The 15230-nt window shown below is 37.9% G+C and overlaps 1 protein-coding gene across 1 annotated transcript in view; it reads right to left on the reverse strand.

The window, feature by feature from the left end:
* The window catches only part of DNER (delta/notch like EGF repeat containing), a 389785-nt gene that overhangs the window by 188839 nt on the left and 185716 nt on the right, over nucleotides 1–15230 (reverse strand). The gene's annotated exons all lie outside the window — the stretch shown is intronic.

Raw genomic sequence — 15230 nt, forward strand, 5'->3', positions numbered from 1 at the left:
AAACAAAGCAAAATGCAATAAGGCCAAGGGACAAAGCCCATGGCTGGTGCCCATTCAGATCTCAGGCCTTTCAACAGGCACGTCTTCCCAAGCACTGTGGGACACCCCTACGGCCAAGGAAAGGGGGCCCCAAGCACTTCAGTCCCCACCTTGGACGCTTTGGCTTCACTCCTGACTTTGCTATCTCTGGGTCATGTTGTCTCTTAACTCCATTCCTGCACTGGCATCTTAGAATTGAATTTTCCAGCTTTTGAACCCTAGTCCTCTCCCAAGAACCCACTTGTCTGGCTCTCCCAACACTTTCTCCTCTTGGCTACTTTGGATAGTTAGAAGCACTGGAAATCCCATGAGTCCTCTACCTGCTATCAGCCTGCCCAAGCAGCTCTCAGATCCCAAATGGGAACACATTCTGCATTAGATTTATTAATGCTTATCTTACTTGATCACCAATTCCAACTGCACAGCATCAATTTAAGCTATGTAAATAATACAGGAACAATCAAGCAGTAGAATGCTGACTGCAGTAGCACTGATATACTGTCTTTATCATTGACTGGCTTTTGTGTCTACTGCAACCATTTGAACACAGTAGTCAGCAATCAATAGGGAGTAAATTGATGAATAAACATAGCATTAACTGTAATAAAGAAATCAGCACTTGAAAGTATTTTGCATAAATGATTAAAGCATCACATTTTTAATAAGAATATTAGTCTATTCATGTATAATTCTTAATTTCAAAGTAAGACATACATCAAAACTAGTCAATATCAGAAGCATATTTAATACAAATTTTTTCCATTCTGCTCAAGAGTAAAATCAAGTTCAAAAGCCATATCCACAGACGTATAGGGGACAAAATATTTTTAGGATAGAGGTGCACCAGGAATTAGTGAAGAGAAAATAGATGAGTTAAGACTCATTTCTGGTACAGCTGGCTATCCATATGTAAAAAAAAAAAAAAAAAAGCATAAAATAGTTTATTTGTATCCGTACCTCACACTATACACAAAAATAAGTTCAAGATGGCTTAAAGGACTAAGCATAAAAGATATAACTTTAAAACTCTAAGAGAAAATATAGAAGGTTATTTCATTCATTTTCAGGTAGGGGATTTCTTTAACAAGACACAAAATAATAACCCATAAAAATGTGGATACATTTAATTTTATTTGATTGTTAAATTGTTTATAAAAATCCACCATAAACAAATTTAACAGACTTGGAAATGAGATTTACAATGCATAAACCAGAAAAAGATTAGTTTTCAGAATATATAAAGGATTCTTTTTGCAATTTGCTTTTTTCCCAGCATTACAGGATACCATTTTGTAAATATTAAAAATCTACAAAGCAATAATAAACATTGTTATGTGTACATACACACAGTAGAAGTATATAAAGATGCATTGAGAAAAACATATCAACTTTAAGATAGGATATCTTCTAGGGAGAGAGGTGATAGGAGCTTTTGTCTGTATATATGACATTTTATTTCCTCATTAATAACATATGGAGCAAATACGGCAAAAAATTTATTAAATCTTGTGTACAGAGAATTTTATATTCATTTTTATAGTTTTTGCATATTTCAAGTATTGCATAACCAAATTTTTTATTTAGATTGTTTATTAAGGTTCAGGAATCACAACGTCACACAGACTTTTGATACATTTGAAAAATATGTATCCGCAGACCTAGACTACATAGTTTCAAAATGACTTTGCGGTTGTCTTCTCTCTACTTCTCTAACTCCCACCACATCAATTTTTTTCTCGTGATGTACTTACAGGAACATAGCGTATGTGTTCTTGTCAGCAGACAACATTAAAAATTAATAAACGACCTGGATAAGAAGAAGGACCCTGATGATTTTCCTTGCTTGTATCATCTCACTAACTGGTGACCATTTACAAATGTGCTTGTTTTGTTGATAATAAATAAGCAGCTCTCCCAACATTTTCAGTGTTTTCAATTTAGAACTCCTCATACACTAAGCTGTTGAGTAATGCTAAAGCCCATTATCACAGTTTTATTCAAAATATTACTTGACACACTAAGATTTGATTTTCACACATTTGAAGAGGAGGCTATTTTGAGAAATTGCCTTAATAAGTTAAAGTAGGCGTCCCACTTTATTTCCTTTTACATGTTTCTTTTAAAAGTTTTTACACAAATAAGACATCCCTCAGCTATTTCTATTTGACCTTCAAGGAAGCCATAAAGATGACATCACAGATGTTTACAATGAATGAAAAATCCTTTCTGGAAACAGATTGTATCTAGAAGGATTACTCTGAAGTGCTTACATTAAATAAATAAATACAGAGAGAAATATATATAGCTTACAAGTACATAATATATATCCTGTATATGTGGAATACACATGCGCACATAATTTTAAGATACAGTAGTGTAATGGAGGTTCCTAGAGGAGAATGGATCACACAGTTTGAAAACTAAAAAACAAACTTTTAAAAGTTTGCTAAGCATTCCCACTTTGCAGGGCGAGGGCAGGACCTTGTCTATGGGACAGACTGTGTACTCTTCCAGGGACCACTTTGGAAGCCCTGACCCTTGCAGCAGTAAATTGTGTCAACTCATGGTCCTTGGGACGGTCCTATAGAAGGAACTGGCCTAGATACAGATGTTTCAAGCGAGATATTATATTTGGTCCTATGATATATTAATCTGTAAAGCTGCATGACTCCTAGGAAGGGAATTTGTATGGTGGGGTAACTTGAATTTGGATCCATACTACTACATGCCTGTGTTGTCTGCATTTGGGAAATGCTGGATGACATTTGGACTAAGCATTTGCTCCCAGGAGTCTCAGAAGCTAGAACTGGAGAGTCCAGGAGAGAGACGAGGCCCAATCTCCTCTTTCGTCTGGGTGAGGGTTATGAAAAGCTCCTGGCCTGGACATGGGGCAGGCAGGGCAGGGCCACCTGGACCAACCCGTGCTAGCTTGTGCTTTGGAAGTGCACCCCCGTGCAAGGGACTTTCAGGGTTGCCTTATCAAGGGATTGAGTATCCCACTATCCACCATGCTAAAGAGCAATCCCGAAGCAAGAACAGAGGCAGGCTTCACATTGAGGGGTAGAAGGAACTGGTGCTTTCTGACATCGCTGGGCTGGGATTTACAGGTGTGGTGATTTCTGGAAATTCTGTTGGTGCCAGAAGGTGGGCAGGGGCTCTGGGACGAAAATTCAATCTCCTGGTTCTCAGAGAACTACCTCTAATAGCCATGGTAAGTTAGTCTCTGGATTCTACCTCTGTATTTCTGCCAAGCTTTCAGTAAAACCTTGTTAAAAGCTAAGCCAATTTCCCATATTCTATGAGGAATTACAGAAACAAGTGTCCTCCCCAGAGCCAGTCATTAGAAAGGGTAATGAGGTCTGGCAAGGATGTCCTCTTGTAAGTGTCAAGCAGAAGAACACAAGGAAGGAGTGCAGAAGCACCAGAGGTCAGGGCTGAGGCCCAAACTGGAAGAGCGCCTAGAGGCTGGTGGAGCTGGGAAAGGAAGGAACCAAGTCTGAGAGCCCAGCATAAGGGTGGACTTAATAAGGACCTGACTTGTCCAGCCTGCCGTGCTGGGCTGTCAGCCCAGTGCAGATGCGTTCCTAAGGGGCCCCAGGTCCTCCAGGCAAACACCCTGCAATACTTAATAGCACAGTTATAAAGCTGTGCTTTCGTCAATTGTAACAAATGTACCATGCCAATGCCAGATATTCTTAATAGGGTAGTGTATGGGAATCCTGTATTTTATGCGTGATTGTTCGGTAAACCTCCAACTTCTTTAATAAAAAAAAATACATCCTATGGGAATGGGATAAAGCCCAATGGAGAGAAGTAAAAAGGCTGCTGGTTTTCTCCTTGATTTCTCTCTCTAGGGCATATATTCCAGTTTCTCCTGTGGGCCTTGTACTGGTTGAGAAAATGGAAAACTGCCAAACAAACAATTCATTTATATTCATAATTGTCTAGGGCCTCTCTTAGACTGGAGATCCCCTGAGTTCCCACCATCCCTTAGGCTTTGTGAAAGAAGCACAACCTGATTCTCCTGAGGACAAAAGGAAGACACGGTTGTGGCTTTAAGCAGACTTGAATGCAAATGAACAACCCATAATTAGCACCTAAGCCAATCAGGAGGAAGATCTCCTGCATTATCCCCCAGATATGCTTAAGACAATGTGGTGAAGCAGGACACACCTCTCTGAGCCCAGTTTTTTCATGTGTTAAGTAGGGATAAGATCCCCAATTTAGGTTGTCTATGAAAATAATCATTGAAAATGAGACTCTTCAGAACAAAGGAGCTATTTTTTATAATTATACCAGGACACAGGCATAAAGTGGGATGTCCTAAGCAATGGAACAATTTGGTCATCCTACTTCTCATGTTTTGAGGAGCATCTGGAGTTAATGTATCTATAAGTAGCAAAGTACAATTTCAGTGCAAAAATCAAGGGGTGTTTTTAACAGGCAGGAGATCGATTTAGAAAAACAGTATAAAAATTAATTCAATTCACGGTAGGGAATCATGGTAGGGAATCAATCATGGTACGGAATTAATTGAAGCCAGAATATTCTAGAGACCACCTCAATTTTAAGTTTGGTTTTAGGAGACAAAAGTGTCTTGGTGTCTCTGTAAAGACGGGTCCTAGAAGTCTGACACAGAATGGCATTTTACCTACACAGAGAACTAGTTGATTTCTTCTTAAGATTTCCTGTTGAAAACTTGATCAGTAATTGGTTTAGGGGGAGGGGAAAAAGGATGATTTAGACCAAGTAGCCTCCTCTGTGGAGCTTTCCCCTTCCTCCACCAGGGCTTTGCACTGGGTAGTCACCACACACCTCTTCCCCGCTGCCTTCACTTGCTCTGCCCATCTTCACTGCTATAAACTTTTCCATGATGTTCTGGAATACTCTTCCTTCTTCCAATCTCATGAGGTGCAATCCAGCTCGGATCTCACCTATTCGTGAAGGTTTTCCTGAACATCCCAGCCCATGCTGAGCTCGACCATATCTACCTGTTCTCAAGTATAGACCATCATGTACTGATCCCTAATTATGTTAGGCTCAGATGGTTTCTTGCAATTCCACCTTAAATGAAGCCTCCTTAAGGGGAAGGCAAGTCTTAGAGAAGTGGAAAGTAGGAAGTCAAGATGGCCAGTGCAGCAAAGGCATTCCAAAAAGGAAGTTTCTAGAATGTCTGTCATCCAAAATGTCCACTTTATGAGAGAGAAATCTTCAAATGCATAAATTCTACTTACTAAAAAATAATTGTTCATCAACTTATGATTACACATGATATAGAAAAGAAACCCAGTACAATGTGGGATGTTACCAGTTATTCTAAATGATGTTTTTACACATAAAATAAAAATAAATTCAAATGTCATTAATTATCATTTTAAAGGTGTTTTTAGACCTTTGCTGTGCTCTCTAGTTTCACATTCAATTATTTTTGCAATACACATTATCTGTCATCTCCCTAAGCATTGAGACCACATAAGGCTCTATAATTTTGAATATGAGCCTTCCTTACAAAGGTTATTTTAAAATTTCTGTTTGACTCTTAAATGTACTTAGCCAGTAGTAAATCAAATGAAGGTACAGCTTAAAATATACAAAAAAAAGTACAGTTTTAAGATCATTTGCTTGCTGTTCCTCAACGAATATTTACCATTTACTGCACTTTCATCTACAAACCATGTTATATTCCAAGGCTCTATATTAGATTCCATTAGATTGACAGATGAGTCAATCTTGGTTTCTGCCACTTCAAACTTTCAGTCAAGGGTAGTAATTCTTAACTACTTTTTCTTAACTAGTCTTGAAACTAGTAGCTTCAAAACATTGCAGGAGCTTTTTTAAAGTACATATTCTAAGGCTCTAATACAAGTAATTCAGAATCCATAGCCTGAGATGGGCCCTTGGCACATGCGTTTTTGAAAAAAAGAATTCCTAAGTAATTTTGATATATGCTTTCAGTTAAGAACCACTGGTCTGGTGAATAAACCAAGTCATATAAGTAATGCTATTATTAGGGTAAAAATCACCTTGCATTAGAGGTTTCTACGTGAGCCTCTGAAAGCACATTTTATTCATCTGAGTATTTTTGAAAGTCTAGGTAACTCTGATATTTAATCAATATTTATAGTCCCTAGTTCATCATAAGTCTCTCAGCTTCTTGGAGACAATTTTGAAGAAGTGGGGGGGGGGGGATGTTATTTATTAGCCTTGTTTAACAAAACTGAGAATTTTGGTCCTAAAACCCCTCAGTAAACTACTGAAGAACTGTATACTAATTATTTCACCTAATCCCACAAAGTGAGTCAACAGGACAAGCATATTCTTTTCAACAGTACACCATTCCTGCTGATGAAGAGAACTGGAGAGCTGGTGGCGCCTTCCAGGTGAGAGTGTAATTTTAATAAATTGCTTACCCTCCCTTTGATCACATCGAGGGGAAAATGCTTGGAGTTCTTCATAATGAAAAGTAATATTGTCTGATTTAATTTCCATAAAACTGCAGCTGGGTTGGAACAAAATAAGTCTCAGGAAATTCCACATGCCAAGGGCAGGAATTATACCCTTTACCATGAGGCTGCAGGAAAAATTTGAAATGGAGTCAATTCATTTAAAAGAAAGAAGTTCTTTGGGGCTTCAAAAGTGATCATTTGAGAGCTGTTGAAAATGCAACATCACTCCTTTGATACCACACTGATTGATGGACACGTCTAACAGACTTACAAGAAATGCAGAGAAAATGGTCCCTTTTTTTCTTTCCTTAATGGTGTAAAATCAATATATGAAGCATAATTGCTCATAGAGGCCTGGATAGAAAGTCTTGGGCTCATGCTCGGAATTCTAAAATCCACATGCCAAGCGAAGAACTGAAAACTAAAGCTGGCAAAGTAGGAATGAGGAAAATACCCTGGCTCTGTTTAAAGAACTTCCAGAGCACAGACTTGCAAGCACTAAAGAACTGATGCCCACATAGGAAGCTACGAAGGGTGTGGTAGTTAGATTCAGGTGTCAACTTGGCCAGGTGAAGGTGCCTAGTTCTACTGCTGTGGACATGAGCCCACGGCATGTGAACCTCATCTGTTCCTGATTACATCTGCAGTAGGCTAGGAGGCATGCCTGCTGCAATGAACGATGTTTGATTTAATTGGCTGGTGCTTAAATGAGAGACTCAACATAGCACAGCCCAAGCAGCTCCCTGTACCTTATCTGGGCACTCGCAGCTCACCCCAGGCCTTTGGAAATGCAGAAAAGAATCACCCCAGGGAAAGCTGTTGGAACCCAGAAGCCTGAAGAGAAGGCCAGCAGAGACTGCCCTGTGCCTTCCCACATAAGAAGGAACCTCAGCTGAAAGTTAGCTGCCTTTCCTCCAAAGAACTATACGTTAATTAAATATTGAAATTTCATTGAATATTGAAATTTTATTGAAAGCCAGTCCGTCTCTGATGTGTTGCATTCCAGCAGTTAGCAAACTAGAACAAAGGGGCTCCAACTAAGGCCTGGGAAGGAGGAAGGAAGGAGGGAGGGAGGGAGGCAGGTAGGCAGGCAGGAAGGAAGACTGGGCAGGGAAAAGGAAACCAAAGCCTAAAATATACTGCATGAGACAGACGAAAATGAAACATGGATACAGAAAGACATGTAAAGTAGCAATGGAGAAAAGAAAAATGAAGACCTCCCTTCAGGGAAGTTCAGGGGTTCTCACACCTTTGTTTCAAAAAGGTACGTTATCTTCTTATTTTCATAGATTTTGTATTCCTTATTCCAACCATAACAAATATAGAATTACAGTTGTTTGAAAACACTCATAAAATAAATACTTAAATCATAATTGTATATAGTCCCAGTCCATGATTCTGAATTATTGGATCATCTTAATGGGCAGATAATACATTCTATGAGTAAACCAGTAATTCAACCATGTGGGATAGGGTTTCGATAGAGATAGGAGTAGGGTAGGGGGCAAGATTTGAGTTCATTCATTCAACACTCAGCAGATGCTTATTGGACTCCAAGCAGGAGGCAACATTGAGGTTGACCCTGAAGCCTATCAATGAGCCAGTGAAGAGAGCTGATGAGTTCCATATGACGGAGGGAGCAACAAGGACGCGAGGCAGAAGCAGCCAGATCATGGGAGTCTCCTGAACCACAGTAAGTGCTTGAATTTTGAGCCAAGTACAATGTGAATCCACTGAAGAATTTTAAGCAGCGAAATGATACATGATTTGTGTTTGTGAAAGATCATATTTTGGAAGAACCAAGAATTCTGTATCAACTGGATATAAGTTACATGGGAAAGAGAAATTATATATAAATAGTTTAAGTATGTGGATGTTAGTGGTTGGCAAATGAATCAAGATTTCTATTTGAACATATTAAATTTGAGATGCTTATGAGGCCTCTAAACAGTAATCACGTTGGCAATCGGACATAGGATACAAGTATTGTAAACATCATCAGGACTGAAGATCTAAATTTGGGCCCCATCTGAATATAAAGGTATTAAAACCACTGTGACTGGAAAAGTACACTAAGATACATAGGATTTTTTCATAGTGAAGATGATAGAGACTAATATTTATGCTACACTAAGAACATAACACATGATTGAACAGCATTAGCACTGATGAGGGATAAGTTGGTCCATGAGAAGACAAAGGCCCTAGGACTCTATAAAGGTCAACTCAAGATTTCAACACTGGGCAACACTGCAACTGAGAGGCACTTGTTACACAACTGGGTGATTTCCCTAATGAATTTTCAAACAGTAATGAAGGAAAACTTTATCCAAAGATTTTCCTGGGATCTGTTAAAACCCTCAAGATAACTAATTATGATGACAAATAAAAGATGGGTTTCCTCGCCCTCCATTTCTTTCCCCCTTCTTCCCCACTCCCAGAACACTCACACAAACACATACAAACTCTATAATCTATTCCTGCCCACAACCCCAAACTGGGCTCATTAACACAGGAATAAAATGCTCTGCCTATCAGTGCAGTCTTTTTAAAACAGGGACTTGGCCAAACCCCCCTCCCTTGGTGAAAATGAGAAGTTGCAAACAACTGAAAGCAGCGTAGTCATTATCTCTGAAACAGGGTGGTCAAGCATCAATTAAAGTATACAGGATGGCTGGCCTCAGGCCATTAACTGTTTATTTTACTACTTGTCTTCTTTAATATTAACACTAAAAAGTCTTAAATGGACTTTGTACTTAACACCTCATTGGGATTAATAGCAAATGGGATTTGCATTTCTCACTTCAGTGGTTTGGCTAAGGACAATTTTCTTTCCTGTTAAAGGGAAGGCATAAGTGGAAAATAAAAATTCTGACCATAAATACTTTAGCAGGAGGTGTTGGAAAATGAGCGCTGTTGAGCTTTCCTATTAAGACCCAGCAAGTCATTTGGCACAAACCTATTACCTATAAAAATTGTTCACGGTCCAGGAAGTCTCACGGCTGGCACCAGATGGGTATGAAAGGTTTGAAATACTGCAGAGTTCAGCTCCAGCTGGAGACCCAGGGTTTTTGCAATTAACTTAGGCTTTGGAAAGGCAAACACCCCCAAGTCCCAGATCTCGTTCCTCAGAATCAGAAATGAAATGGTGCATCTGTGCCGACTCATTAAGCAGGTGGGATAGAGGTTGGTTCAAAGCTTAATAAATTGGTCAGGCTCTCCCTGGTTTTATGACTCAATACTTATGGCTTTGAGAAGCAAAACTTGGGAAATAAGCCTTCAGTTGACACTGTCCAGCCAGAGGCAAAAAGAGAGCTTGAGACAGGGAGCAAATGTGAGCCAAGACAGAATTCAGGGCAGCATGATAATAAAACAAGGCTCATTAACACACTTCAGCTGTCTTTTAATAGCATTTATCCAGATCACAGTCAAGTCCAGGAGACAAGGGAGGAAATTTAAATGAGCACATATGAAGATGCCACTAAACCCAGGTAGTAGAGCAATTATTTGCTGCAGAACCTGACTGCAACAAGGCAACATCGCCCATCCTGTGACCTCATCTGGGTCATTTAACCTTTTTCTAAACTAAGCATTTTCAAGGTATGAGTACATTTCCATCTCAAAAGGATGGTGTTAATATTGTTGTTACTTGCAGGCTAGCTTTTAAGTTTTGATGCTTACAGGGGCAAATCACTTTTTGGAAAATTTATCCATATAGAACATCTCATTTTCTATGGGTACCCAAGGTATAGCCAGATATGTTTTCTAAATCAAAAGACACGATGGGACATAACAGCAACAGTCAAATATTTTCACTTTTGTCACTCATCTAAATCATGAGGTATATTATACCTAGCAGAATGACTATGAAAATGATATATTGAGTAATAACAGCACAAAAGAGAACTAAATAATAAAGATAATGTAAAGATATTATTTTTAAATGCCATCACCTTGCTATTACCTGAAGATATACCAATTTATTCTCCACACATTTTAATGTCAGATCCAGTGACAACTAACATGCTATCTACTCTGACAGCATCTCAGCCGCATCCTGTCTATTCATCCTGAAGAAAAAACTCCCAAAAACAGCAGCGCCAGGATGCAAGCAAGGAGGTGATTTAGAAAGTCCCATAACTAAACCCTTTCAAGTCAAGCCTTTGAAATAGAAATTTAAACAAATAATTGCTTTAATTTTAAAATAAGCTTCAAATAAAAGTACACCATGGGAGTGCGAAGGTAGTTCAATGATAGAATTCTCACCTGCCATGTGGGAGACCCAGGTTTGAAGTCCATGCACTTCCCAAACAAACAAAGAAACCAACAAAAAAAGTCAACAAATGGTACTGCAATAATGGGATACTCACATGGAGAAAGAATGACGTGGACCCCACTATACAGCATACAAAAAAAATACACCACGAGAAAATTATGTTGGCCTGGTGGACAAAGAAGGCAGTATAGCACACACTGGGATGTCATTCCCCCAAGAATTTTTTAACAACTAGCAAAAATTGGAAAAACCATCTACCTCAGAACTCCAGAAAACATTTAAAGGGTTGCAGCACCTACGTAAGTACCAAATCAAGAAAATATAGGCTTAAAAATGGTAGGAGACGCTCATGCCACACTTGCAGTGCTTGACAGTGGGTTGGGGGGAGGGTTTTATACCTCTAAATGCTTACATTAGAAAAAGAAGAAAGATTTGAAATCAGAGGGCAAACCTCACAACTGGAGTACCTAGAAAAAGAAGAGCAAACTAAATTCAAATGAGCAGAAGGAAGAATATAATAAAGATCAGAGTAATAAGTAAATGAAATAGAGAATAAAAACAATAAAGAAGCAACGAAACCAAACGCTGGTTCTTTGAAAAGCTCAATTAAATCAGCAAACCTTTAACTAAACTGGCAAAAAAAAGTGAGAAGATGCAAACAACTAAAATTGGAAATGAAATTACTACCAATCCCACAGACATAAAGGGTTTATAAGGGAGTACTATGAACAACTGTATACCAACAAATAAACTAGATAAAAGGACAAATTACTAGAAACACAAAATTCCTATACTGACTCAAGAAGAAATAGATCTCAATAAACAAATAACAAGACATTGAATCAGTAATCAAAAACTTCCCAGCAAAGAAAAGCCCAGGACCAGATGATGTCACTGTTGAATTTTACCAAATATTCCAAGAATTAACACCAATTCTAATCAAACTTCCAAAAGTTAAAAGAGTAGGGAACACTTCCTAACTCATTCTATGAGACCAACATAAAACACTGATACCAAAGCCAGATGAAGATACCACAAGAAAACAAAATTACAGCTCAATATCTCTAATAAACATAGACATAAAATCCTCAACAAAATACTGGCAAACAAAATTCAACAACATATGTAAAGAATTATACCCCATAATCAAGTGAGATTCCTGGCAGGCATGCAAGGGTGGCACAACATAAGAAAATCAATAAATGTAATACACCACAGTAGAATGAAGGGAGAAAAACACATGTTCATTGTCAACTGATGCAGAAAAGGCATTTGGCAAAAACCAGCACCACTTCTTGATTTAAAAAAAAAAAAGAGTAGACAGAAACTCCATCACTATAAAGGGCACTATGAGAAACTCACAGCTAACATCATGCTCAGTGGTGGAAAGACTGAAAGCTTCCCTCTACAATCTACAAGACAAGGATGTCCACTGTCACTGCTGTTAACTCAATATTGCTGGAAGTTCCAGCCAGAGAAACTGGATGAATAAAAAGGAAAGAAAAGGCATCCAAATTAGAAAGGGAGAAGTAAAATTTCCCCTGTTTGCAGATGTCATAATCCAAAAATTGAAAAATCCACAACGAAGCTATTTAGTTAATAATCAAATTTTAAAAAGTGATCCACATGCAAAACACAGTCATGGGGGTGCAAGGGTAGTTCAGTGGTAGAATTCCCACCTGCCATGCTGGAGACCCAAGTTCAATTCCCGATCCGTGCACTTCCCAAAAAACAAACGAAAAGAAGAACAAACAAAAATTCAACAAACAGTGCTGTAATAATGGGATACTCACATGGAAAAACAATGAAATGTGACCCCACCATACAACATACCAAAAAAAAAACAAAGCCCCATTTGTTTTGCTATACCCTAGGAATAAATTATCTGAAGAGGAAATAAGAAAAAAAAATCTTACAATAACAGCTGAAAGACTCTAATATCTAGGAATAAATTTACACAGGGATATAAAGGATTCATACAAGAAAAGCACAAAAGATTGCTAAAAGAAATTTTAAAAAGACCTAGATAAATGAAAATACATTGTATATTTGAGGATTAGAAGACTAAATTGTGTGAAAACATCAATTCTACCCAAGGTGATTTATAGATTCAATGCAATCCCAATCAAAATTCCAAATGCCTAGTTTGCAGAAATAGTAAAACCAATCATCAAATTTATGTAGAAGGGTCAGAGCCCCAAAAAGCCAAAAGCATCTTGAAAAATAATGTGGCAGACTCACTTCCTAATTTTAAAACTTATTACAAAGCTACAGTCATCAAAATAACACAGTAATGGCCAAGTACAAACATCCAGACCAATAGAATTTAACTGAGACTTCAGAAACGAACCTTCACATCTATGGCCAACAGATTTTTGAAAAGAATAGTCTCTTCAACAAATGGCACTGGGAATACTGGTTACCCATATTCAAAAGAATGAAGGCGGAACCCCTACTTCACACCATATATAAAAATTAACTCAAAATGGATCAAAGACCTAAATATAAGGACCAAAACTATAACACTCCTAGCAGAACACTTAGGAAAGCACCTTCAAGAATTTGTGTTAGGCAGTGGTTCCTCAGACTTCATGCCAAAAGCATGAGCAACAGAAGAAAGACTGGATAATTGAGAGGTCATCAAAATTTAAAACTTTTGTACATCAAAGGAACTTCATCATGAAATTAAAATTCAATCTACAGAACAGGAGGAAACATTTGGATACCACACATCAGGTAAGGGTCTACTATCCAGCATATATAAAGAAATCTTACAACTCAACAATAGACAAGTCATTAAAAATTGTCAAAAGACTTAGACATTTTCCCAAAGAACATATATAAATGGCCAATAAACTCCTGTAAAGGTGCTCAACATCATTAGCTGTTAGGGAAATGCAAATCAAACCCATAATGAGATACCATCTCACACACACTAGAATGATACTGTTCCAAAATCAGAAAAGTGTTGGAGCATGTGTGGAGAAATAGGAACACTCAGTCATTGGTGGGGATGTAAAATGGTACAGCTACTGTGGAATACTCAGTATTGGCAATTACTCAGAATTTTAAGTATAGAGTTAAAGGATATCCCTCAGCAAGCCCACTTCTAGATATATACCCAAAAGAAATGAAAGCCAGGATTCAAACGGATATTTGCCCACCAGTATTCATAGTGGCATTGTTCACAATTGCCAAAAGATGGCTGCAACAGATGAATAGATCAACATGTGGTGCATATATACAATGGAATATTGTTCATTCATAAAAAGGAATGAAGTTCCAATACAAACTATAGGACTGAACAATGCAGTGAACCCTAATGTAAACCATGGGCTATAGTTAATAGTTCAATTATAATATTGTTTCATTAATTTTAATAAACGTGCCACACTAATGCACAGTGTTAACAACAGGGAAAACTGTGAAAGGGGAGGGATAGGTATAATATGGCAATTGTATTTTCTCCATGATATTTCTGTAAGCCTACAGAAAATAATAAAAAAAATACATCACATATTCATATTGCAAATAAATGACTTTATTATTTGTCATTTTGAAAAATCCATGCCTGGGCTCTACATACTGGTTTGCCAAAAAAAAAAAAAAAGTGAATAAACAAGCTATGGCTGCAATTCATTGGACTTAAAAGACATTTATATATTTAATATACATTATATATCATAGTATATATATAACTGGCAACTAATATAAGAGACAGCATAATGGGCATAATGGTATAAAAACATCCAAATTATAAAATCCTTTTCTGAAGCAAAATTTTTACCTTGGCCTGTCAACTCTCTCCATGTTCCTATTTCTGGCATTACGTAATCTCGGTTTAGCAAGAATGTTTTCTCAGTGCATGTGAAAACCACACCATAACTGGCACCAGTTTTAATGCCAGTTCCTGAATCCCCATTGGTAGAACATGAAAAATAATTTGCACTTTCCTTTGTGTTGGCTCACACAGAACGTTGAAATTCTTCATTTATTTAATCTCTTTTTCAATGTCTAGTTGGCCACACCTTTTCATAATCAGCTAGAATTGTATCATTTAATCTTCTATTAGTACAGCTTCAACTCATCAAATACTAGTAAATCAATGGTCACATCACAGCAGAGCTCACACACGATTGCCTCAACGTCCAGTCATTGGTACCCAATGTATGGTTCCTGATTAATGACATGATTAATGACATTCTTATGAATGCCAAAATAATTAATCACTTCGCTGTGCTGATGTGAGGGCATTGGGAGATTATAAATCACAACTAATTGTGCTGTGGATGACTTTATAAACGTGAGGGAATGAGGGAATGGAGCCTTCAGATGAGCTAACATGAAAAGCTGTTGACCGACATGTTTGCTTTCCTGGCTGTTGCAAGCCGTGTGAACATGGTCTTTCAATTGTCTTCGTTATTACAGCTCTTTGCTCTGCTGGGATTCAAAATCTAAGTGGTTGCTGA

Source organism: Tamandua tetradactyla, chromosome 3 (assembly GCF_023851605.1).
Source record: "Tamandua tetradactyla isolate mTamTet1 chromosome 3, mTamTet1.pri, whole genome shotgun sequence".
In the NCBI taxonomy this organism is placed as follows: Eukaryota; Metazoa; Chordata; class Mammalia; order Pilosa; family Myrmecophagidae; genus Tamandua; species Tamandua tetradactyla.